Consider the following 23379-nt stretch of genomic DNA (forward strand, 5'->3'; position numbering starts at 1 on the left):
AAATCACTAGTATCCGAAAAATTGTCAGCAGAGGCTCTCTCCCGGTGCTCTGCCCGCCCCCACCCCCAATATAGGTGTCCTCGGTGTCTTGTGAAGCAGCCTTTGGCCCAGGCGGGTCTTGTGAGTGGTGAAATCCACAGAGAGTACGCTGTGTATATTTTGGGGGTCCCACGTGTGCGGCCCAAACCCCTGGGGCCTGGGCGTTTGCTCGAGCTTGTGTGTAGTGTGTGTGGGCGTATGTGTGTGAGTGTATGCTCGTGCCGGGGCCGAGCTGTGTGCTCACGCGCTCCAAGCTGCGCCCAGAGCTCAGCTGCAGGGTTGGAGAAAAAAGAGGGTAGGCAAGTGCTGAGGGGAGGCGGGGGGGCGGGAGGCCGATTGGGGGCTTTTGAATTGATGGAGTTGGCTTATCCGCTTTTCCCTCTCCGGCTTGAGCTCCTTTAAACCTCGCTGCTGCTTCGTAGGAAGGGGGCTGGATTCACTGTAGCTGCTGCAGGAGGGGGAGCAGGTTGGAACAATCGAGTGGGCGCGCCAGGACTCCCCGGCTCCAGGCGGGAAGGGGAGAGGGAGCCCTCATTCTGCACAGGGAGGGGGCGGGGTTGGAGGGACTCAGCAAACCAGGAGGAGGCGGGGGCGGTCGCTGGGATGGGGGAAGCGGTCACCCCCAGGAGACAAGATTTCGTTCGGATCGCACATTAATTGGAGATATCTGATTAATTTGAGCTTCTGATGACTATAAATGGCGATTCTCTACAAAGGTGTCTATATTAAAAAAAAAAAATCATTCCGTGTCATCCCCCACGTCAGGCCTGCTAGTGGGCGTGAGGCTGTACTTCCTCCACCCCCTCCTAATGGAGTGAACCATTCCCAGCTCTACCTACCCCTCTCTCTCTCTCTCTCTCTCTCTCTCTCTCTCTCTCTCTCTCTCTCTCTCCACCTCTCTTCGGTCCCTTCCTCGCTCCTTCTCTTTCTCTCTTTCTCTCCTCCCTCTGCCTTCCCCGTGCATAAAGTCTCCGTCGGAACTTGTTGGCAATGCCTATTTTCCAGCTTCCCCCGCTCCCCCCCCCGCGTTCTCTAAACTAATTATTTAAAGGTCTGCGGTCGCAAATGGTTTGACTAAACATAGGATGGGACTTAAGTTGAACCGCAGATACATTTCACTGATCCTCGCGGTGCAAATAGGTAAGTGGCCGCCCGGACTGGCTCTCTCGGCAGGCGGCCGGAGACAACCAGTCCGGGCCAGAGGGGCGGACACGCGGACCAGCTGGGCCTGCAGCCACCCCGGGGTGCAGAGAAACCTGCAGAACCCCGAGGGGGTGGCGTTGGCTCCCGAGGACTTGGGCGTCCCGGGTTGAATTTTTCTAAAGAAAAAGAGACTCCAAACGTTCTCCAGGAAAATTGTGCGGCCGGCCGGCTGGTGGTTTTTCCAGAGGAGATCCACCGTCCCCCTCGCAGTTTTCCTCCAAAGCGCCCATCCATTTTTGCTTTCCTATCTGGGGTTAGACCCGGTTCGGTGCGCTCTGGGGCAATGCATCGGGCCCCTGTGATACTGCAAGATACTATTTTTGAAGGATCGAAAGGTGAATTCAGGAAAAAGATGGCTAGCCAGATAGGACTGGAAAGTTTTATGTAAAGAAAGCGAAGATATTCCAGGGCTCCGTTCAAACTGCTGCATTTAGAACTTTGTCATTCTCCCGCCCCTCCCCCCATATCCTAGCTGCAGCATGTACACCGGGCACCGCAGACTCGATTCAGAAGCAAATCGAGAACGACCAGGAACTCTAGATCACATATTTTATTATGCTTACCATTGAGGAGGGTAAATTGAGCCAAATATACGTGAATATACTTTTTGAGACACGTTTGCCTGTTACTTTATCCAACACTGTCTGCATTTTGTACATAGGAAATGGTTAAGTGTTTGCAATATGTCATGTCGGGTGTTTGTTATTTTTGTTTGTTTGGGGTTGATTGTGGACGGATTTATTGAGTCACCATTTTATGTTAAGGAATGTTGAGTTGGTAGTTACACTGCCATGGGGCTTTTTAAAGTTTACATTTTTTTTCCATCCAGAATGCAGAAAACATTATGGGAGCAGGCATTAGAAAAATTCCTTTTTTGATGCTGGTTCAGAACATTAATTAACATGGCCTAAAAGTGAAAGTGAAGCAGGTTATTAATAGAATGTACAAGAGAAAAAAAAGAAACTCTTCAAACGGGTCTTTTTGGAGATGGAGGGAATTGTTATCTCCTATGATTTCAGGCTGTAGCATTCTTCTTTGCAGACAAATCCTTGCAGTATTTTGGTGGGGGCTGCTTTAGGGAATTGGTTTGGGGCAAGAGAAAGAATACAAAACAATTTTTCTGTATGAGAAATGTGGAGAACACAGGATTTGGGGTTCTCTGGACATTAAAATTGATTCTTTGCAATGGGATTTTATGCACTTAACATGATTTTGAGGGATCTGGTTGTTTTGTTTTTATTCCCCAAGAACATTATAGGATGTTAGTGTGTGTGTATGCAGGATGTTGCTGTTTTCCTTTAATTCTAAGGAATGACTTAATGCTTCCAGTCTGGTTGATTTGAATATTTGACATTAGTTCAAAGAGCTGCAATAAATAAAGAACATTTCTAAAGGCAGCAAATCCCTTAAATGTTGCAAATAATTGCATGTGGCATTTTGCAATTAGCCAGAGAATTTTTAGGGAACAGGAGAGGTAATTGTTTTTGAGACAGGGGTTTTAATCTGAGAAGGTTTGTGCTGTTTTCTCAGTGGGAAATAACCTTACTTTGAGGATTAAAAAAAAAATTTAAAAAGTAGTTGTGCATGAGGGATGTGTTTTTTTTTAAAATTTTTTAAAGAGAGAGTGGGAGAGAGAGAGAGAGAGAGAGAGAGAGAGAGAGAGAGAATTTTTAATATTTATTTTTTAGTTCTCGGCAGACCCAACACCTTTGTTTGCATGTGGTGCTGAGGATCGAACCCGGGCCGCACGCATGCCAGGCGAGAGCGCTACCGCTTGAGCCACATCCCCAGCCCGAGGGATGTGTTTTGAACACATGACCCTCAGACTGAAAATGACCGCTTGTAGGCTATGGAGTTGAAGTTGAACGTATTTTTTCCCAAATGTCTGCCCTTTCCTGCACCAGAGCCTCAGTCTTTATTAATTCATGCCTGGGAGCTGTCCCAAATCACTGACATTTCGCAAGAAAAGTGGGGGTTGGGGAGGGGCGGAGAAGAGGAGAGAGTGGTGAACGAATGAAGATGCGGTGGGAGGAAGTTTGGAATGAATGAGAGGTCGAACGAATGAATGATCGAATGGAAACCCGCACAAGACAGGGACGCATAGGAGGACAGAGAAGGAGCCAGAGTCGCCTGCCCAAACTTGCAGAAACCGGGTTCAGAAAGGACTGCAAGGGACACGGGCTGCGACCTACTAGGGTCGCGTGCACCTGCAAAATCTGTCCCTGTGCACAGGCTCTGGCCTTCTGGTGCAGGCTAGAGCCCAAGGAGTCAAAGTTGCAAAACACAGAAAATTTCACGACTTCTTATTTTACACATGTACACACTCACACATGTGCGGTTTGCAGGGTCTTCTCTATAGCAGCGCCTAGAAAGATAACGTGACAGAACGCTTCCCGCCCCCAGCGAGCCCCAATTCCCCTTTTAAAAATTGTCAGTGCGTCTTAGGGGCCTCTTTTTCGAAACCGAATTTTTAGGGGTGGAGGTAAGGGGTGAGGAGAGACCTGGGACAGAGCAGGAGAGTGGTCTGTATTTGTTTCTTCTCTGCAACGCTGTGCGTAACGTAGAAGAGGATGATGCATAGGGTTGATTCCACTTTGAGTTTTATTATCACAAATATTCATTAGTTCATCAGATACTGTCAGTGTTCCATTTGCTATTATTGTAGTCGCAAGGAAGGGCATTTAATTTTTGTGGAGGTTTCTGAAGGTTTACGCATCTGCTCCAGCTGAGGTCGAAGTTAACCCTGGTCCCTTCCCCAGCGTTTCCCGTTCCGGATTATAAAACGCAAGACCCGCCTGCCTCGCTCTTCCTGCAGCAATTTGTACACCGTGAGCTCTCGGAGGTTGCTGTGGGTTCCATCACCTTCCTCCTGGTCTGCGTCTGGCCTAGCGCTAGGGGACAAGTCGATGCGTGGGGAAGTGTGTGCGCTGGGGGAGAGGTGCACGGTCTTCCCAGGACACATTCACACGCGAGTGGCAGCGGCCAGGACACTGCGGAGGAGGCTTGCGCACCGAATCCTGGGAGCTAGAGGCCGAGCCACCCTACATTCTCCCCGCCCCAACCGCGCAGATTTGGGCTTCTCTAGCGCTTTCCAGGAGCCCCAAGTGCTCCTGGCCGTTAGGTATCCAGTCTCAGGCTGGTTTCCTTGGCCTTAGGGTGGAAAGAAATGGCCACCGCAGCGCCCGCAGGCCTGGAGCCTGTTTCTGGTCCGGAGCCTCGGGGTTTGGTGGACTTGAGTCCAGGAGCAAGGAACTCTGCCGCCCGGGTTTTCTCCTCCTGTTCTCCAGCCGCCCCATCTTGCATCCCGTCCCCCCACCCTCTGACGCAACTTGGAGCTAGAGGCCGCGAGTCCCAGGAGACCGCGAGCTGGGCGTTCAGGAGCCTGTCTGGGACCTGGAGAGGAAAGGTCTAATTCCGCTGCTGCTGTCCCGAGTGGTGGCGGGCCTTTCCCGGGATGTGAAGGGTGTGTGGGGAGGTGAGTGGCGGACAGAAGCGGTGGAAGGAAGCAGGGAACCCGAGATAGTGTAGGTGACCTGGGGCCACCTGCGCAGACACATCCGTTCCCCGGCCTGGCTTGTGGCCCTGACTGCCGGGACAAATCAAGCCCATTGGGTCTTGAGAAATGTAAACTGCCTTTTTCTGTGGGGCAAAAGCGAGTGCATCCAAGGGTCTCTCGCGGAACAGATTCCACGGTAGGCATCGGTTTTATAATGAAACAATCCATTTCGGTGACCTCCAGTGGCTTCCAGAGACTTTATTCATCCATTCATTCTGAGCACCCACCGAGGACGGCTCGCCCAAGGGCTATTGGCGGGAGGTGGCCTCGGTTACAATGCTTGCCCCCAAGTCCGTCAGCCTTCCTAGGCTAGCCTCGCCCCTGCACTCTGTTGTCCAGACCCTCTCTCTGTCCTCAGAAATGGAGGATTACACTGCTAGAGACGTGACGGGGCTTGCTGGGGGAGTGTTGGGAGACGAAGGAGGGAGTGAGGAGACAGAGAAATAAAAGAGATGAGGGAGGTGAGAAAGGGGGGGCCGATAGAAACAGAAAAAGATACAGAGCTCGATTCAGGAGGGAGCTGGAAGGAATGGACTTTCCTCTCTCCCACTCAACCCACATTCCTTCACGCACAGACGGTGCGCACCAGAGTCGTGTTGAGTGGATATCGGCCGGCCATCCCCAGGCCAAGTCTTTAGGTCACCTTTGACATCGGTGCTTCCCGAGGCTGGGCCATGAGAGACACAGCTCCATGGGGCAAGGCAGCAAGAAGTCGGGGACACCCGGGAGGGCCTTGGGGCATCAGGGCAGGGTCAAGGCACTGCTGACCAGTGTACCCTCCTCCCCCGAAGCGTACCTGGTGCAGGCTGTGAGAGCAGCGGGCAAGTGTGATGCAGTCTTTAAGGGCTTTTCGGACTGTTTGCTCAAGCTGGGCGACAGTATGGCCAACTACCCGCAGGGCTTGGACAAAACAAGACGAACATCAAGACCTTGTGCACGTAAGTGTCCTCTCTGGTCCGCTGGGGTTCTCTTCTGGGGGCGCTGCTGAGGTCAGAGTGCCGCACCTCCCGCCTGAGCTCAGCATACAGTGCCAGAGTAAATCTGCACACTCTCGCCTTCTGGCTCTCACCCCCAGGCCCAGACCTGCGGACAAGCCCTCTGGTCCCTAGGCCCAGTCCTCTGGTTTAGGAAACTCCAGAGCCTGGGGTGGACTAGAGAAAGAACCCCACAGTGGCCTGATCCCAGCTCCCAGCAGCCTCACAGGCTCACATGAGGTGCATGCACCCAGTCCACCTGAGAGAAGGCCTGGGGCAAGGAACCCTGCTACCAGTTCCTCATTCCGCAGAATCTCTGCTTTGAGGCAAACTTTAATTATTACCTCTCTCAAGGATAAGTGACCTGCTGAATACCCTGAACAGTTGGTTTGGGTTTGAGGACCTTTGGGGGGTAATTCTAGATTTACCTAGAGGCTATAGTCACTGGCCTATTATCTCCACTTTCATTGATATATGGCCCTTTCAAAACACACCAAGAAAATGCAGTGCAAGCAAGGAGGCCCTGGCTTCCAGTTTCTGGGAGAAGGGCTGAAATAATATTTTATTGTGTAGCAATGACTGCCCAAGAGGAGAATGTCTGGGCTGTCTGGTGACTGTGCTAAGTTTGTAGTCCTTTCCTATGCTAGAGGTAGCCATCCTCCATGCTTTTCCCACCCCTTTCCCTATCTGCACTGTCTCCTCAGATTGCAGAAGGTGCAGGTCCAAAGGAAGGGGAGAGAGACTTCATGGCCAGGCCCAGAGGTGTTTTCTCAGAGATTAGCTAGAAAGTCTGCTCCCACTAGCAAATGAGGTAACCAGCACAGCACTGTTGCAGCGGACCTGGGACATTAGAAATTTGCTGCAGACCTTAGAAATTTCCCCAAACTCTGCAACAGACACTGCCTTTATTTTTTTCAAAACCAGCTGCTTTCTGCCACCTCTAATAATGACCCTCCCCATACAGTCAAGGCAAGAGGTATCCCTTATTCCCAGACGTTGAAATGACCATTTTCCAGGCTTTTTTTTTTTATACTGTGAAGAAATCTTCTCTCCCTAACTGGGAAGAGTTTATTTCAATTACAACTGAATGAAGGTCAATCATGCTACATACTTCCCTGAATACCCTATTGCCCACCTGGAGCCACAGCAGCTAAGTGGCTGCTACCTTCTTATCAGAGTAGGAACAAATACTTAATTCCAAATGTCTGGTTAAAAGTAAGAATGTATCTCCTAAGGCATGCCAAGGTTACATATAAAGGAATTACCAATGCCTCTGCCATTTTCTGGAACTTTCAAGCTATTTAAATATTTTAGCAGGACTTTGGTCCTGGAAAACCTGGAGTGAGAAGGCCCCTCCCTGAGGTTGCAGGCCATAGTTAGGCCCAGGCCTCAGTCACTTGGTGGTGCTAATTGTTCCACAGGATAAAGTGCACCTCTCCCAGCCCCAAGTGAATATTTTTTTTTTATCTCTAGGAGTGTTTCTCTTCTAGGAAGGCCCTATCCCCATCTTGGGGTACATAAAGAAAGCAGTAATTTAGAAATCCTTTGGGAGGTGCAATTACACAGGAGCTCCACAGGAGAGCTGTCCCTGGGCTTCTTGGTGTGCCAAAATCTTGCTATGTATTACAATCCTGAAAGTCCTACACCCTGCCCTCCTTAGTCCTCATAAACTAGAGACTCAACAGGGGTCATGAGAAGACAGTCTGAACCAAGGAAACCCAACAAACATTTATATCTTCCCTATTAGCCAGAAGATGGGGTGGGAGTGCAAATAAGGATAAATCAAACACTATGGTTGCCTTCAACATGCTTACCGTCCAGGCGGGCCACAGAAGAGGGAGAGAGGAGTACATATAACCAAACTGCCTGGAGGGCTGCTGCTGTTTTCTCTGACTCCCAGGGCCAGGGTGAAGTGGGAGCTAGCCTGGAGTTACCGAGACACACAGATCGACCCAGCTCCGAAAGGAGACAGCGCCCCAGGAATCGATCACGGCTTGGGATTATATTTAGTCTCGGGATCTATTTTGGGTTTTCAGAAGAAAGGCTGACAATACAAAAAGAAAGAAAGAAAGAAAGAAAAAGAAAGACAGGTTGGATGAAGGTTGTCGGGGCGGGGCTAGGAGCCCAGCCCAGCCTGGGAGGAGGAAGTGTTGTTAAAATCTCTGCTGGGAAAAATGACCGGAAGGGGAGGACAAAGAGCCGGGTCCTAGAAGGCTGGCAACAGTGGGCATGGTTACATTCCGAAGGCGGTGGGGGTGAAGACCTCTGGGGTCTAAGCCCACCTGAAAGACTGGAAGGGGAAGCATGCAGCGCGCAGGCCTGGGGCGCTGGGGGTTGCCACAGCGGGAGAAAGCCCTGGAGCAGGCGCCAGGTGCCAGGCACTACCACTCACCGACCTGGGCAGGGCAGAAGCAGGCAGGAGTCTCTGGATGGAATCTGAGCCGCGGGACTGTGGAGGGCCAGGCGGGAGGGCCTCGGAGGACCGGAAGCAAGTGGAGAGGCAGAGAAAGAGGAAGTAGGGGGACCGAACAGAAGAAAAACGGAGGGAAGGGGAAACCGAAGAGAGGGAAAATTAGGAGAAACGGGAAACAAAAGGCGGAGGTGGGGGTGGGAGTGGGAGAGATGGAGGGCAAAGGCGAGAGTACGGCAGCGAGGAGGAGGGAGACAGAAGGGGCGAGGGGGAGCAGAATGTGAGAAGCCAAGAGGGGAGGGCCATACCCGAGCAAGTAACCCATCTTGCAAGCTAAGAGGCATTAATGGGCGGCAGCTTACAAGGCTTAGCACTGTTTTCCCAGCCTTCCCCAAGGAGGGCGAGCAATCTGTTGGCGAAGGCCGAGGTGTGCCAGCGCAGTTGCAGCGAGTGCAACCCGGCTGCCGAATCCGCCACAGGCGAGCTAGAGGGGGAGCCACCTAGGTGAAGGGGCGCCCGAGCCGCTTTGACAGCGCTTTTGGCATGGGCCGAGGTCCGACGACGAGTCATGACCTGGCGCAGCCCTAGAGCCAGGGATGCGGCGAGCAGGTAGGAAGGGGCGCGCCCTGGCAGATGGGCGAGGAGGCCGTGAGAGGGGGAGTCTCCGGGGCGCAGGTCCAGGGTCCTCCCCGCGCCCCCAAATGATCCTGCTTTTTCTGTTTTGTTCTGTTCCTCGCCAGATACTGGGAGGATTTCCACAGCTGCACGGTCACAGCCCTGACGGATTGCCAGGAAGGGGCGAAAGATATGTAGGATAAACTGAGAAAAGAATCCCAAAATCTCAACATCCAAGGCAGCTTATTTGAACTCTGCGGCAGCGGCAACGGGGCGGCGGGGCCCCTGCTCCCGACGCTCCCAGTTCTCCTGGTGTCTCTCTCAGCAGCTTTAGCGACCTGGCTGTCCTTCTAAGCCAGCTCCCCTCCGCGCCCACCCACACTCACTCCATACTCCCGGAAATGGAGAGGAAGATCCATTCGTTCTTTGGGGACGTTGTGATTCTCTGTGATGCTGAAAAAAACACTCATAATAGGATTGTGGGAAATCCTGATTCTCTCTCTTTTTTTTTCTAATTTCGTTTGATTTCTTGTGTTTTAATTTGCCAAATGTTACCAATCAGTGAGCGAGCAAGCACAGCCAAAATCAGACCTCAGCTTTAGTCCGTCTTCACACAAAAATATGAAAATGGCAACTCACCCCCATTTTATTTTTAATTTTTAATTATTTTTTTTGGCAAAAGAATCTCAGGAACGGCCCTGGGCCACCTACTATATTAATCATGTTAATCACATGAAAAATGATGGGATCCTCCTAATAGGAAATCAAGGAGAGGAGAAGGCCAGGGGAATGAATTCAAGAGAGATGTCCACCTGGGAAGCATATGGTGAATAATTCACGCTCACGTCTTTCTTCCACAGTATCTTGTTTTGATCATTTCCACTGCACATTTCTCCTCCAGAAAGCAAAATGACAGATTATTGGCTTTAGGTTTTTTATGGATAGGAGGGAGAGAGGAAGGGGTTGTGGCAACTCTGGCATCATGGTAAAAGGTATGAGAAGCAATGCTGCTAAGGTCACTGAGGGGTTAGCTTTACCTGCTGTTGTTGATGCATCTTTCAAATCCACTGCCTTTATTTTCCCTCCTCTCTCGTTTTAGCTGTTACACATACAGTAATACCTGAATATCCAGGGGTGTAGATCACAAGGGGGGGATGTTAAATGTTAATCTAAAATATAGTTAAAAAAAGATTTTGACATAATAGAGCCTTGATTTTAAAAAAAGAGAGAGATGTAATTTTAAAAGTTTATTATAAATTAAATTCAGCAAAAAAAAAGATTTGCTACAAAGTATAGAGAAGTATAAAATAAAAGTTATTGTTTGAAATGAGGGTGTCGTTTTGTTTCCTCCACCAAGTTCTCTGGGTACCTCAAGGGACATACAACGCCGGGTGATCAATTAACTCACGTGTTCACAAAGTCACTGGATAACCTGAAGGCTTCAAGCAGATGTTCCTTAGCTAGGACTCCTTGCCACGACCCCAAAATTTCTCATTCTTGAAAGGGGGGGGGAAATTGTTTTAAAATGTATTCATTCAAAAGCAGAAGTCCCTTCTAGGTGCGGAGTGCAGAAACTGGGCTTGCGCGTCCGGGGGGAGAGGCGCTGGCAGACGCAATGTCAAGTGGCCAGCCAGCTGCCCCCACCTCAGGTGGGTCTGAGCCCTAACCACGATCCTTCCAGGCTGGTCCCTAACCACGATTCGCCTCTTCCTCTGCGGTGGCCAGAGGCAGCTTGCGAAGGAACCGCCATTAAGGGTTCCAGTCAAGGGGCAGAGACTGTTCCCTGGCAGGGATCAGGTGAATCCTTTCATAATTAATAAGACAGCTCAGTTGAAATGGCGAGGAGACAAGCCCTATTGATCTGGCAGTGGAGATGCTTCCACTTTTTCCTATTTATAGGCCCCTCATGGCCTTACGAAGAAGTAAACATTCCAGAGTAAACAAGAACGGAGGAGACCCAGGTCTGGGGTCCGGCGCGGGCAGAGGGTAGGTTGGGGGAGGGACAACTGCACGCAGGTCTCTGGGTTCATTGAAATCGAAATCTGATTTCTTGATGAAAGTAGAGGGGAAAGGGGGCTGCGTGAGGCGGGGGCGGGGGGCGTGTAGGGAAGGGAGGAGGATGAAGGGAGAGCTGGGCGGCTCAGCAGGTTCCCACCAGGCGGAGCCCGCAGCCCGCCGAAGGGAGGGTGACCCTGGGCTCTGAAAGGCAATGTGTAAACAATCGGTAGTGTAACAGTTCATAAATCAAACCCAGTGGGTTGCAGCCCAATCTGCACCCCCCCCCACGATTGAATTCCAGCAACACGTGCGTCCCTGCGCCCCGAGCAATGCAAGCTGCACGGATTCTTAATGGCAGCATCTATTACGGCCTCCCGTTCAAGCACGCGCTGTGCGGGGGCCACTCCCGGGAATAGTTTTACGCGCTACCTCTCTGCCAGCTCCCTCCTGGATCGATCCCCTGTTCTTAGGCAAAAACCAAAGGAGATCCTCTGCGCTGCCGCCTGCATGGGGCTGTCACTCAACCCCAAAGGCTCCTTGTTTTGGAAAACAGTTGGGTTTTGTTTGTTTCGTTTCAATGTATATAAACAGAATCAAACTAACCTGAGTTCAACCCCTGGATTTCAAATTAAGTGGTTGGGAGCCTGTTTAAAATATAAATCTATTCAAGGAAGGGGAGGGGAAAGGGAGAGAAAGAGGGAAAGTCTTCTCTGATCATTTTTTTGCCATAATAGTTTTGTTTTCTATTTGCAAATCGTTATATTTTCCTGGGCAACCTGTGCGCACTACCGAGCCCCTTGCTTGCTGAAATAAACGGTTTTGTGGGGAAGTGAGAGCCGGGTGACTCGAGGAGACGCCCATCCTCTCGCAGAAAGCTTCCCACCTAGAAATCAATTTCCTAGAGAGCTGGAGAAAGCCAGACTGATGGAGAGACAGAAGGTACCATGGGGGGGGGTGGCGGGGGGATGCGAGCTAGGGCGGCTCCTTTGCTCTCCCAACAGGGGTGTTCTCCAGGTTGGATGCCCTAGAAGAAGAGCGCTCCAGCGCTCCAACGCCGAGTTCTTCCACGCCCCCAGCCCACCCATCCCAGTCGTCCGAGGATCCTCCAAAGCTTAGTGCCTTGTTTGGGGGCTGCCTTGCTCTGTTCAAGGCCCACGCTCACGTGAGCGCTTGGAGAGAGCTCCAGGAATGCAGGGCGAGTCTCAAAAACACCAGCTTCTGTGTCTGGTTCGTTAGAGAAAGTTCCTTCTCTGGGTGATTGTTGAGATTATTATCGTGCCGTCTTCGACTATAGTGTGCTGTTTAATCATGATGACATCTCCATATGCTAGTTGACATTACTGTTCTTAGGCAGCAACACGGTGAGCTTTATTGCCAGTTCTGGGAGGTGATACTAACCAGATATGTCCCAACTTGGAGTTGGGCTGGGAAGTGGGCGTCCAGCCCAGAGGGCCTCCTCACACCAACCTCTGCCTGGCCCCAAGCGTGGGAGCACCCCCTCCAGCCATCTGCACCTCACATCCTCCCATGGCTCTCCACCTGGCCCGCTTGCTCTGGCTTCGAGCACTGGAGGAGCTGTTGGGACTGGGGAAGGACCGCTTTCATTGAAGTTAAAACTCCAGTGTAGTGTGTGATGATCTCAGTTGTGAAAATACCAGAGAGGTCAGTTCCAAGTCCCAGCCTCATCATAGGAACCCCAAAGACCTTAGGAGCCGGGAGGATGATTAAAGGGAAGGAGACAGCAAGTGAAAGCGAAGGCCAAGGGCACGGGAAACAGGAGACCATGGGAAAGATTGGGGAAACAGACCCCAGAAGTAGAGTTAGCAGAGGAGGGAGCCCAAGGCGATCAAGAGAAACACAGAGATGATACAGAAACTCAAAGTTGGAAAGAATAGATCCGTGGAGGAGAAATAAGGGACTTATTTTCATTCAGGACTCTCAGAGGAGCCAGTGACCTCAAGCTCAAGGGCACTCCCCCACGCCCCACCCCACGCACCCCAACACACACACACACACACACATTTCCTTTCTGCAGCTAGGACCCCCCCCCAAGGCCAAGGCCACAGGACCCGTGGTACCTTTGTACTGGGTGAGCCAGCACCAGCACTAGCAGGAGCAACAGCACAAGCCTGCTGCCCTTGCCCAGAGTCTCAGGACATCCTGTGATCCAGGCAGAAATGGATCCAGGAATTTCCCTTTGGGAATTTTCTCTCAAATCCGAGTAGAATCCTTTCTGTAAGGGTCTTCCCTGTTCTCTCAGCCCTCCTCCACCAGCCCCTGTTGCCACACAGTAGGCTCTGCTCCCAGTTTGTCTTTGGTGACTCCCTACCTCCTTAGCCCATGGACCCCCAGGGAAAGACCACTGCCCCACTTTTCCTTCCTCCAGAGCACCTACCAAAGGAAATCCCAGGTGCTGATCTGCATCCCTCCACCTCTTGGCCCTGAAAACAAAGTGGTGGGGGTAGATGGAAGGAAGGGAGAAGTGAGCGGGAGGCCAACTTGTAGGGGCTCAAAAGAAACCCTGCATTTACCCCTCTGTCCCCGCCCCCAGTCTCTGCAACTGCTGAGGCCAGGAAGCTCAGGAACTTGGGAATGCTGCAGCTTGTGTCTCACATACCTGCATACCTTCCCCAAAGAGAACAGCACCCAGAAGCCCCACAGGGGCCCTTTCCTAAGGTCAAGGGCTGGGGAGCTTCAGACCCAAATCCATGGCTCAGATGAGGAAATCCAGGCCCAGCTCTGCCCAGCCAGGTCAGACTCCCACACACTGCACCACCCACCAAAGAGAGGGCTCTTTCTCCCCTCTTACTCACCAACCACCCCAGAGTGGGGGTGGGGAGAATGTAGCATTCAGTTCAGATTTGGGCCATGGAAGGACATCACCTTTAGTGTGGCCTCCCAAAGCCAAAACGCAGGCTCTGTCCTGTTCTGTGACCTTCTCCCACAGTGCCTTAGACAAGGACTGCCCCCAGACCACTCCATCCCAATGGGCTCCTGGTCTGCAGTCCTGTCATTCACATCCCAACCCAAGTCCGTGGGTTCTCCCAGCACTGGATTCCTCCTGTAGTTCTGCTGCGGCTTCTCTCAACCACTCCTTTAGTACCACTGTTCATATTATATTCATCTCCCCCAGGTTACAAATAAAACATAAGGTTTTATAACCATTGAAGCAATTCAAAGATACATGGGGGGGTTATCCTCCTCCACTAACAGATGTTAATAGGTGGATGTGTATTCTTCCACAACTCCCCCCAGGTGTGTGTAAACATATATTGACATATACCTATGGGAGGTGGGAATTTTTTTTCTATTGGGATATATTTTTTTATGGCCAAGTTATTCAAGATCAATAACTAAACATACCACTTTTTTTTTTTTTACCAGATATATAATATTTCCTAGAATGCCATAATTTAATCGTCCACCTACTTATGGGCATATAGGTTTTTCAAGTTTTTTGTTTTTTTTTCCCTTTTTTGTGCTCTACGTATATTTTGTCATAAATATTCCTGTTCAAACATTATTCTGTACCACTCTGTACTCGTTTTTTTTTCTTCAATAGAATAGAGATTCTCAAAGTTGGATTGTTGGATAGAACCTATATGTATGTGTGCTTTAATTTAAAAAGATGTTGAATTACTTTCCCAAAGAATCTAGAGAGTCCATTTCCCTACACCCTCATCAACATTGATAACAATTTTGTTGTTGTTGTTGTTGTTGCTTTTAATCGACCCAGCAGATAATTTTGTCACTTTCTGGAAGGCCAGCCATTCCTGAGACTCACATTGGATTCTACGGATCCCTTTTGGATTCTGATGGCCACCAAGGTATCCTCCTGAATGTGCAGGAAAGGTCTGGCTAGACTTTGAGTCCTCCTCCCCAGAGCAGTGGCTAGGGCCCCACAATTAGTGACTTTTTTAAAAATACTTTTCTCTTTTTAGTTGTCAATGAAACTTTATTTTATTTATTTACATGTGTCAAGTGCTCCACCACGGAGCCACAACCCCAGCCGAGCCACAACCCCAGCCCAATCAGTGACTTTTATTCAAAGGCAGGAACAGTTCTCCTGGAACCATCACTAATCTGACATTGCTGACATGGATGTGGGAGCTTAGGGATTGTGAGTGAAAGCTGGTGAGGTAGAACTCAGTGAAGCCTGCCAGCATGCCAGCTCCATGGGTCTGTGCTGAGGCTGCTATCCCCTGGCCTATCTGCAGAGGAGGGCAAGCGATGGAAGGAGGCATTACAGGAAAAGAAAACAGCAGCCTAGAGCAGTAACTGCTGGATCTTTCTTTTCCTTAATCAATAAGAATAAGAAGCTTCTACAGGCAAGATCCAAGCAAGGGTGAGCAGCCAAGATTGAACCGTCTCTGGGGGGATTCAGTAAACTGAGATCCAGTAAATTTTGAGCCCTCTCCACTCTCTTTCCACCCCAATTACTCTTCCTATAAACAACAATAAAATAATAACAATAAATTTGCTTCCACTGAGCACTTACAACATACTAGGTATTTGCTAAAACTCTGCAAATACTATCCCCTTGTGTTGGCAACCTCTATAAAAGGATTGTATTATCCCCACTTTGCAGATGAGAAACTGAATTTTAGAGAAAGGATAGTAACTTGCCCAAGATCAGCAGGAGGCAAGAAAGAGAGTTGAAATTGGAGTCAAATGTGTTTCAAGAATCTGTTCTGAGACATCACTTCCCTTTGCTTGTTCTGTTACTATTTTGAGCCCAAAGAGAGCTAACACAAGTAAAAAGACAACAACCATAAAGAAATTTAAATCCTGTGATAGGCAGAATAAAGACCTTACAAAGATATTTGTGTCCTATTTAATCCCTAGAAACTGTAAACATAAAAATAATTAATTTTTTAAAATAATGCGGAAGGAATTAGGCTGCTTATCCACTGAGAATAAAATAGGGATATATTCTGGATTGTTCCTGGGGGAAAAGAAGCACAGTGGTTCTTAAAAGTGGAAAATGGAGACAGAGGAGGTCGGAGTCATGTGATGACCACCCAGCATTGTTGGCTTTGAGGTTGGAGGAAAGTCGATACCAGTCAAGGAATTTGGGCAGCCTCCAGATACTGGAAAAGGAGTCTTCAAAAAAGAATATGGCCCAGTGATCTTTTAGCCCAGTGAAACCAATGGTCAGATTTCTGACCTACAGACAGACAGTGAGATAACAAAAGTATTGTGTAAACCACCATGTTTGTGATTATCTGTTACATCTGTGAATAGAAAACTAATACAAGTCCCAACCTGCATTGTAGCAGAGGGAGAGAATACATTATATCCAGAGAAGACATGACATTTAGGAGTGGACTGCTGGGGGGCGGTTCTCTGTTTGTGTGTGTATTGGGGTAAGGTGGAGGCTTCGTTTCAGCTTGGGGGGAGGATAGGGAGGGTGATATGTACAGAGAAAAAGGACATTATGGGATAAATTTCTAAGGAAAAAAAATTGTGTTGTTGTCTCACAATGTCTTCACATAGGACCTTTTTCATTCCGTGGTCTCCAGTAATTTAATAGACATTCTGGTAAGTTCTTTGGTTCCGTAACAGTTACAGGCCTGCCCAGATATGAAAAGTTCATCACTTCAGTGATCGATGGCTTGATGATACATTCATGAAACCCATCAGCAGGTAGTTATGCTCTGGATAAATCACAGTGACTAGTGTTAGCTACCCACCTTATCATCTGGACAAATCCTAGGCCTGATTGATTCCAACGGCAGTCGCAGTTCCAACTTTGTACATGACAAAGAGCACAGAAGGAGGTGGGTCCTACCTCCATGGACTATCTGAAATGAATCACTTGCTGTAGCTGTCTGTCATAAGAAGGAAGAAGTGCAGGAAAGATCAAATCCAGGTAGACCACAGGCGCTACTGCCTTCCACATCAAACTCCTTACAGTCATCCAAACCCAGTAAAGAGGGGAGGGGGAAAGAGCCTCTTTGTCCATCCTGGGTCAACCAGGCCACAGATGGTTTGGGGTACATTACTGTGCCACTGGGGAAGTCTCTCCGTGAACAGGTGCCAGGCCGGGGTGATTAATTCCAGCCAGTCACTGACCCAGACACCTGGGCCTGCTGCCGTCTTTCCCTTTCCTTGGAACCATCAGTAAACCTCGGCGAGTGACTGTGAAAAATGGCTGTGGGACCCTCACAGTCCTCTGGTCACCCTGTCTGACTGTCGCCTGAAATGCAGTGAATTGTGATCTCCCTTAAGCAGAGAGAAAAATCCCAAGCAAAGTGGTCCATTTAACTCCCGTCAAACACAAATTCTTCAAAATAGGCAACTTGGAAGGGGATCCAGAGCGTCAGAGCCCCTGAGAAGTACATCTATCAACCCTAGGCTGGAGCTGTGGTGAGTGTGTCTGTGTACCAGCCCCAGCGCCCCGGATGTCAGAGCTGCTAAGTGAAGTGTGCACAGCTTCTACCTTTACACAGAAGCCTTTGGGCAGTGTGTGTGTGTGTGTGTGTGTGTGTGTGTGTGTGTGTGTGTTGCTGGAAATTGAACCCAGGGCCTGGTGCATGCCAGGCAAGCACTCTACCAACTGAGCTATAGCCCCAGCCCAAGCAGTGTGTTTTCTTGAGAAACCATTCTTAGCCTTTGATTTTTGCACTATTTTCTGCTCTTTTGAACAGAATGGGGGTCAAATTGTATTTCTGCCATTGGTTTCTTTACAGCAACTGCTGATTTTTTTTCCCTATTTCTGAGTAGCCCTTGGACAATTTTACAGTTATCAGAGAAACACGGCTTGGTCTTCAAATCTTCTTTCAGGAGTCTCCATAAATTCAAGTCCAAAATGTACTTGTGGATCCCTTCTTACACAGATTTAGCTAACTCTATATTCTCTAACTCATGTACTTCCTAATACATGTAGAAGTGTACACAGAAGTATGGGCACATACACATGCACACGTGTGCCCTTACAACTTTGAACTCATGTCCTCCATTTGGTTTTTGGATCTTGCTTTTTGGATCTTTCTCAATTGTCTTTAACATTTTTTGTTTTATACCCTGCATGTTCCTCCCCTTCAGCTTATAAACATATTGAAATCTCTTCTCTTACAGCCTGAAAGAAAACTCCCTTCCCTGTCTAGGTTGGCTTTCCAACACTGTGAAAAAATACCTGAGACAAACAATCTAAAAAGAGAGAAGATTTATTTTGATTCACAATTTCAGTGGTTTCAGTCCATAGTCACTTAGCCCCATCACTTTGGGCCTGTGGAAGCACAGTATAGCATGGCAGGAGCACATGACAGAGGAGGTCTACTCACCTGACGGTGGCTGGAAAGTGAAAAAGAGATGGAGGGGCAGGTTCCCAATATCCTCTTCAAGGGCACAACCTCAGGAACCTAACTTCCTTCCACAAGGCCTGATCTACTGAAAGTTCCACTAGTTTCCAATAGCAACACAGGCTGACTACTAAGCCTTCAGCATAAGAGCCTTTGGGGACATTTAACATGCAAACCATAATGATGTCCACCCTATTCTGTGCTTATCCATTTTTCTGTCATGATCCCCAAAATGGTGCCTCACCCAAGGCAGATGCTCTGTAAATATAGGAAGAATAGGAGCTGGGGCATACCTCAGTGGGAAGGCATGTGCTTAGCATGTGCAAGGCCCTGGGTTCAATCCACAGCCACCAAATAAAATGTGCATGTGTGTATGTGCATCTGCATTCTTCATTTATATGTGTGAATATATTTAGATGTGAAGAATACATGAATGAAAGTATTAGAATGTGAAAGCACATATGTAATAGAGATTTAAAATATTCCTTATTCAGTAAACATCTTTTATATAGACAAGGTGCTAAGCATTGTGGGAGATCCCAAGACTCGTGAAAGATAGTCTCTGACTTCAATGAGCTTATAGTGTGTGTATGTATTTCATATATTGAAGAATATATATGAATATATGAAGAAAAATATAGATATGAAGAATACATGAATCCTTCCCTTGTGTCTTAGTTCATATCTGTTGCTAATAACACAATATCATAGACTGGGTGAACTCTAAAGAGGTTTATTGTGGCTCAAGGCTCTTGTCCAAGACTGAGGGGCTGCATCTTGTAATGGTCGTGATGACAGAGTACTAAGGGGGTTCAGATCATCACATAGAAAGAGACAGGGATAATGTGAGACCTAACCAAACCGGCCTTTCTAGAAGACTCACTCTTGAGATAGCCCATTAATATATGAGTCCATTAATCCCATGAATGAATGAATCCGTTCATGAGGGCAGGGCACTAGTCACCCCTTAAAAGTCCCACCTCTTGATGTCATGTAAAAGGGATTGTCTCAATGTCAGTTTCGGAGGGGACAAACTATGTTCCGACTGTAGCTCTTCTTTACAGGTGTCCCCAGGTGTGCTCCAGGGCCAGGTCCTTCTCTGCCAGCTGCAGACACTCTGCCCTCCTTGGCCTCCCCCTTCTTTCTCATTGGTATTTTACCCTTCAAAACTATCTTTGCAGTGTTGCCAAGGGTCCACAAATTAGAAACTGTAGGCAACCCAAGAGGGAAAATTAAAAGGCTCCCAGGGAGCTGGGGATGTGGCTCAAGCAGTAGTGGGCTTGCCTGGCATGCGCGGGGTGCTGGGTTCGATCCTCCTCAGCACCACATACAGATAAAATAAAGATGTTGTGTCCACCGAAAACTGAAAAATAAATATTAAAAAATTCTCTCTCTCTTAAAAAAAATTAAAAGGCTCCCTGCCTGATCTTACCTGCCTTCTTCTCTTACCTCACCTGCCAGACCTTTCTCTGCCTTGGATGTCCCAAAATTATTCTGTCTCAATGCCTTTATGTTCTTGATTTCCTCTGCTTCTCCTCAAACATCTTTGTCTGGGAGATCCCTTCTTGTCATTTAGTTTCAATTTCAACATCACCTCTTCAGAGATCCCTTCTCTGACCTTTCACTGTAGAGTGACAACTTCCCACCCCTGGAGTGCTCCCCAGCGAACAGGTGTTATCACATTACCTGGTTTTGTTTCATTTCCAGCGTATAACATTTACACAATTTAAGAAAGAAAAAAAAATCACTGGTTAACATGGTTGTGTTCTCTAGGTTTTGGTGCCTTGGGCAAAGCTGTGGCCCAGGCCTTGTAAGAACAGGCACTTTTTATGTGGTTCTTTGGCTCCTGAAAATCCTCATCTCTCTCTGGACCTTTCCCCTTTCTCTTGCCTGAATTGTTACCCAAGCAGTCCAGGTTTTCTCTCCACCACTCAGTTCATACCTTGGTCCCTCTTGGATTTAACAGTAAAGAGTAGTGGAAAATTTGTTCCTGGACCCTGCAGTGAATGTCTGAAACAACAGAAAGTATTCAACTCTATACATACTATATTCCTACACATATATTTCAATGATAAATTCAAGGACCTTTTCACTTAAAGGAGGCACTTTACTGTTTCTTTATTGTATTCAAATTTCCAGTATCATAATTATCACACTTTGGGGCCATTTATAAGTAAAATCAATGTTACTTGAACACAAGTACCATGCAAGTGACCTAATCAACAAAATGGCTAGTAAGTAACTAATGGGAGGATAGCATACATATATAGAGTGTGGATACACTGGGCAGAGGAATGATTATGTCCCAGGAATAATGGAACAAGATGGCAAGGTATTTGATAATGCTACTCAGGTTGGCACCCAATGTAAAACTCAAGAATTGCTTATTTCTGGAATTTTTCATTTAATATTTTTGAATTGGGGCATATCCTCATGTAACTGAAACCATGGAAAGCAAAACTGAGGACGAGGGGAGACTACCTCCACTAAGTAGCAAATGCTGGGTCCCCTCCAGAGGATTCAGTGTCCTACACAGGCAGCCTCTACAGGTGTGGGAATTCTGGGGGAAGCTGGTGGTAGGGCCAAAGGTACCTGTCTGATCACCACAAGGGTCTGCTGACTGCCCCAAGCCACAGTCAACCAGCCTCAGAAACTGATGTCCCATTACAGTAGAATAGTCCAGATAGCATTCAAATCAAATCCCCATGGGCTCAAAGCCCCTGCCTAGCTGTCATCTGTACAAATACAGACAACTGTCAAGGATAAGGTGATATTTACTACACGTTAATATTCACACGTGGGAAACCCTACCATCTTAGAAAGTACTAAGTTGGTTATTTTTAAATAAATTTCATTCCAATGAGTGATTTTATTTTTGCTGTAATATGGCATAATATATGTATCAAACTGCTACTTTGCTAAGTCAAATCAAATCCTGACTCTTCAGAGTTGGAAATAGAGAATATCCATATGAGAGGGACCCCCATTCCTTTCCCCCCATGATCTGTGGCAGGAGATGCACCATATTTCAAAAGACTATCCTGGCGAGGGTCCTTTCTGGGAATTGTCTCTACCACTGCCAGGAGACCTGAGGGGGGTGGTACCATCTCCCTGTGATTCCCTGGCCCCCTGGAGCCAACAACCCTGGCTGCACACTTCCCAATCTCTTGGGAGAATATTTTGTTTTTTTCAAACACAGGCGAACCTGGCCTGAGCTCTATTCAATCTACAGAATCCAAAGGTCAAGAGAAGGACTTGAGAAAATGTAGTTTGGAAAATTCCACAGATGACTCTGGGACAGAGCCAGGGTTGATCCTCACTAAAATGTGGATGTACAGCCCACTAACGCATCCACTAATCCCTCATTAAACAGCACAGACAAGGCGAGAACATTTTTAGGAGATGTTACTAAAGACCTGGGGTGAGGAAACAGAATACAGAGAGTTAATACCCAAATAGATGAGCCAGATTACAACTTTCTTCACCAAGGTTCCTGACAGCACCAGTTGGAAAGGAACAGTAACCTAGAAAGAAACTCAGTTAATGTGAAAATACAAGAGAAGTTTCCATAGTCTAGTAAGTGTGGGACATGCTGCTTACTTGCTCCCAGGATATTTAAAAAAAATTGTTTATTGGTTCATATTAGATATACATAACCTTATTATTCATTCTGAAATAACTGTAAATTCATAGAATATAATTTGCTATAATTCAGTCCCCAGTCCCCAGTATGTTCCTTTCCCTTTCCTCTACCTTCCCCCATTCCCCTTCTACTCTACTGATCTTTCTACTATTTATTTAGCTTTTTTTTTAAAAAAACTGTTGTCTTGTGGATATACATAATGGTGAGATTCAGTGTAGTGCAGTCATGTGTGCACAGAGGAAAGTTAATTCAGATTCATTCCACTGTCTTTCCCTTATCCCGTCTCTCCTTCCTCCCCCTCAATTCCTTTCTTCTACTTCACTGATCTGTTTATTTAATGGAATTTCACCACCTCCCTGTTTCTCCTCCCCACCCTGCCTTATTTTGAATTTTGCTCCCAGTCTTGGCAGACACCATTACCTTGCATTTTGAAATCTTCTACAAGAAAAACCTCATTGAGATCTGTTTAACCCATAGTTTTCTGCATATATATCATATCACTGCAGAAAACCTATAATCAAAGACATCCTAAAGCAGGTCTAGATTTTTTCAAAGCCCCCTGTCTAGGCTGTGGCATTGGCTGGGATCTCTCTCCCTATCCACGTGATCCTGATAGCATTCCTATTAGCTAAGGAGACCCCTTCTCTTTGGGCTGATTATTCTCCTCTAACCAAAGCTCACCCCTAGGCTGGGGGTGTAGCTCAGTGGTACAGTGCTAGGCTAGCACACATTAGACCCTTGTTCCATTTCCAGTCCTACAAAAAAGAAATGTACCCCTAAACACAGAGCTGCTTCCCAGGTAATGTACCGGAATTCAATGCATTTGGTCCTCTGTATCTGTAGGCTTTATGTCCTTCGATTCAACCAACCATACATGAAAATATTCGGAAGAAAAAAGAATCACATCTCTACTGAACATATATAGACTTATTTTTCTTATCGTTTTCCTCTGAACAATATAGCATAACAACTATAGAGATAGCATTTGTGCTGTATTAGGTATTACATAATCAAGCGATGGTTTAAATTCTACAGGAAGAAGTACATAGGTTCTAAGCAAATGCTACATCATTTTATAGAAGCCATACAAGCATCTGAGGGTTTTGGTATCCCCAGGGCGCTGAACCAATCCCTGAAGATATTGAAGGGCAACTGCTCAATAAAACTTAGGTCTCTTCAAGAGATGTACACAACATAATAGAAAAGGGGTCCTTATCTTAAGACATGAAATCTTGCAGCTAATTGTCCATCCAGAAGAAGAGAAAGTAAGCTGATACAAATCCAAGCCACCTTCCTCATGGCCTGCAGCAGGACTCATGAATTAGTGGTTGCCCCAGTAAATACAGCTGCAGGCTCTGTTTGGAACATGGCTGGGCCTAGGCTGGAATTTTTAAAAATTGAAGTAAATGGCAAACTTTGTCTACAACAGTACCTCCAGATTTTCACATCTAAGGGGTCCACTAGCCTTGGTAAGGATATAGCTCTCTTGAATTCTCTTCCTGCAGGGCTAAGATCAGAAAAGGATAAAGTAAAAACAGGGAAGAGAAAAAAGTTCTCCAAGACTAGTGGGTAAGGACGATGAAGAGAGAAGGGATGTGTGCTTCCTGGGCCCTGTTTGGATTTGGAGCATTTTTTCC

The 23379-nt window shown here is 47.6% G+C and overlaps 2 long non-coding RNA genes across 2 annotated transcripts in view; both read left to right on the forward strand.

The window, feature by feature from the left end:
- The first annotated feature begins 945 nt into the window (after window positions 1-945).
- LOC144374642 (uncharacterized) overlaps window positions 946-23379 on the forward strand; it is a 38085-nt gene continuing 15651 nt past the window's right edge. The window contains exon 1 of the long non-coding RNA XR_013433988.1: window positions 946-1179. This is a non-coding gene — a long non-coding RNA (uncharacterized LOC144374642). The remainder of the gene's footprint in view (window positions 1180-23379) is intronic.
- LOC144364789 (uncharacterized) lies at window positions 8057-9707 on the forward strand. Its single transcript, XR_013433989.1, has 2 exons — window positions 8057-8791; window positions 8923-9707. It is a non-coding gene; the product is annotated as an uncharacterized LOC144364789 (long non-coding RNA).

Source organism: Ictidomys tridecemlineatus, unplaced genomic scaffold, assembly GCF_052094955.1.
Source record: "Ictidomys tridecemlineatus isolate mIctTri1 unplaced genomic scaffold, mIctTri1.hap1 Scaffold_80, whole genome shotgun sequence".
NCBI classification, from domain to species: Eukaryota; Metazoa; Chordata; class Mammalia; order Rodentia; family Sciuridae; genus Ictidomys; species Ictidomys tridecemlineatus.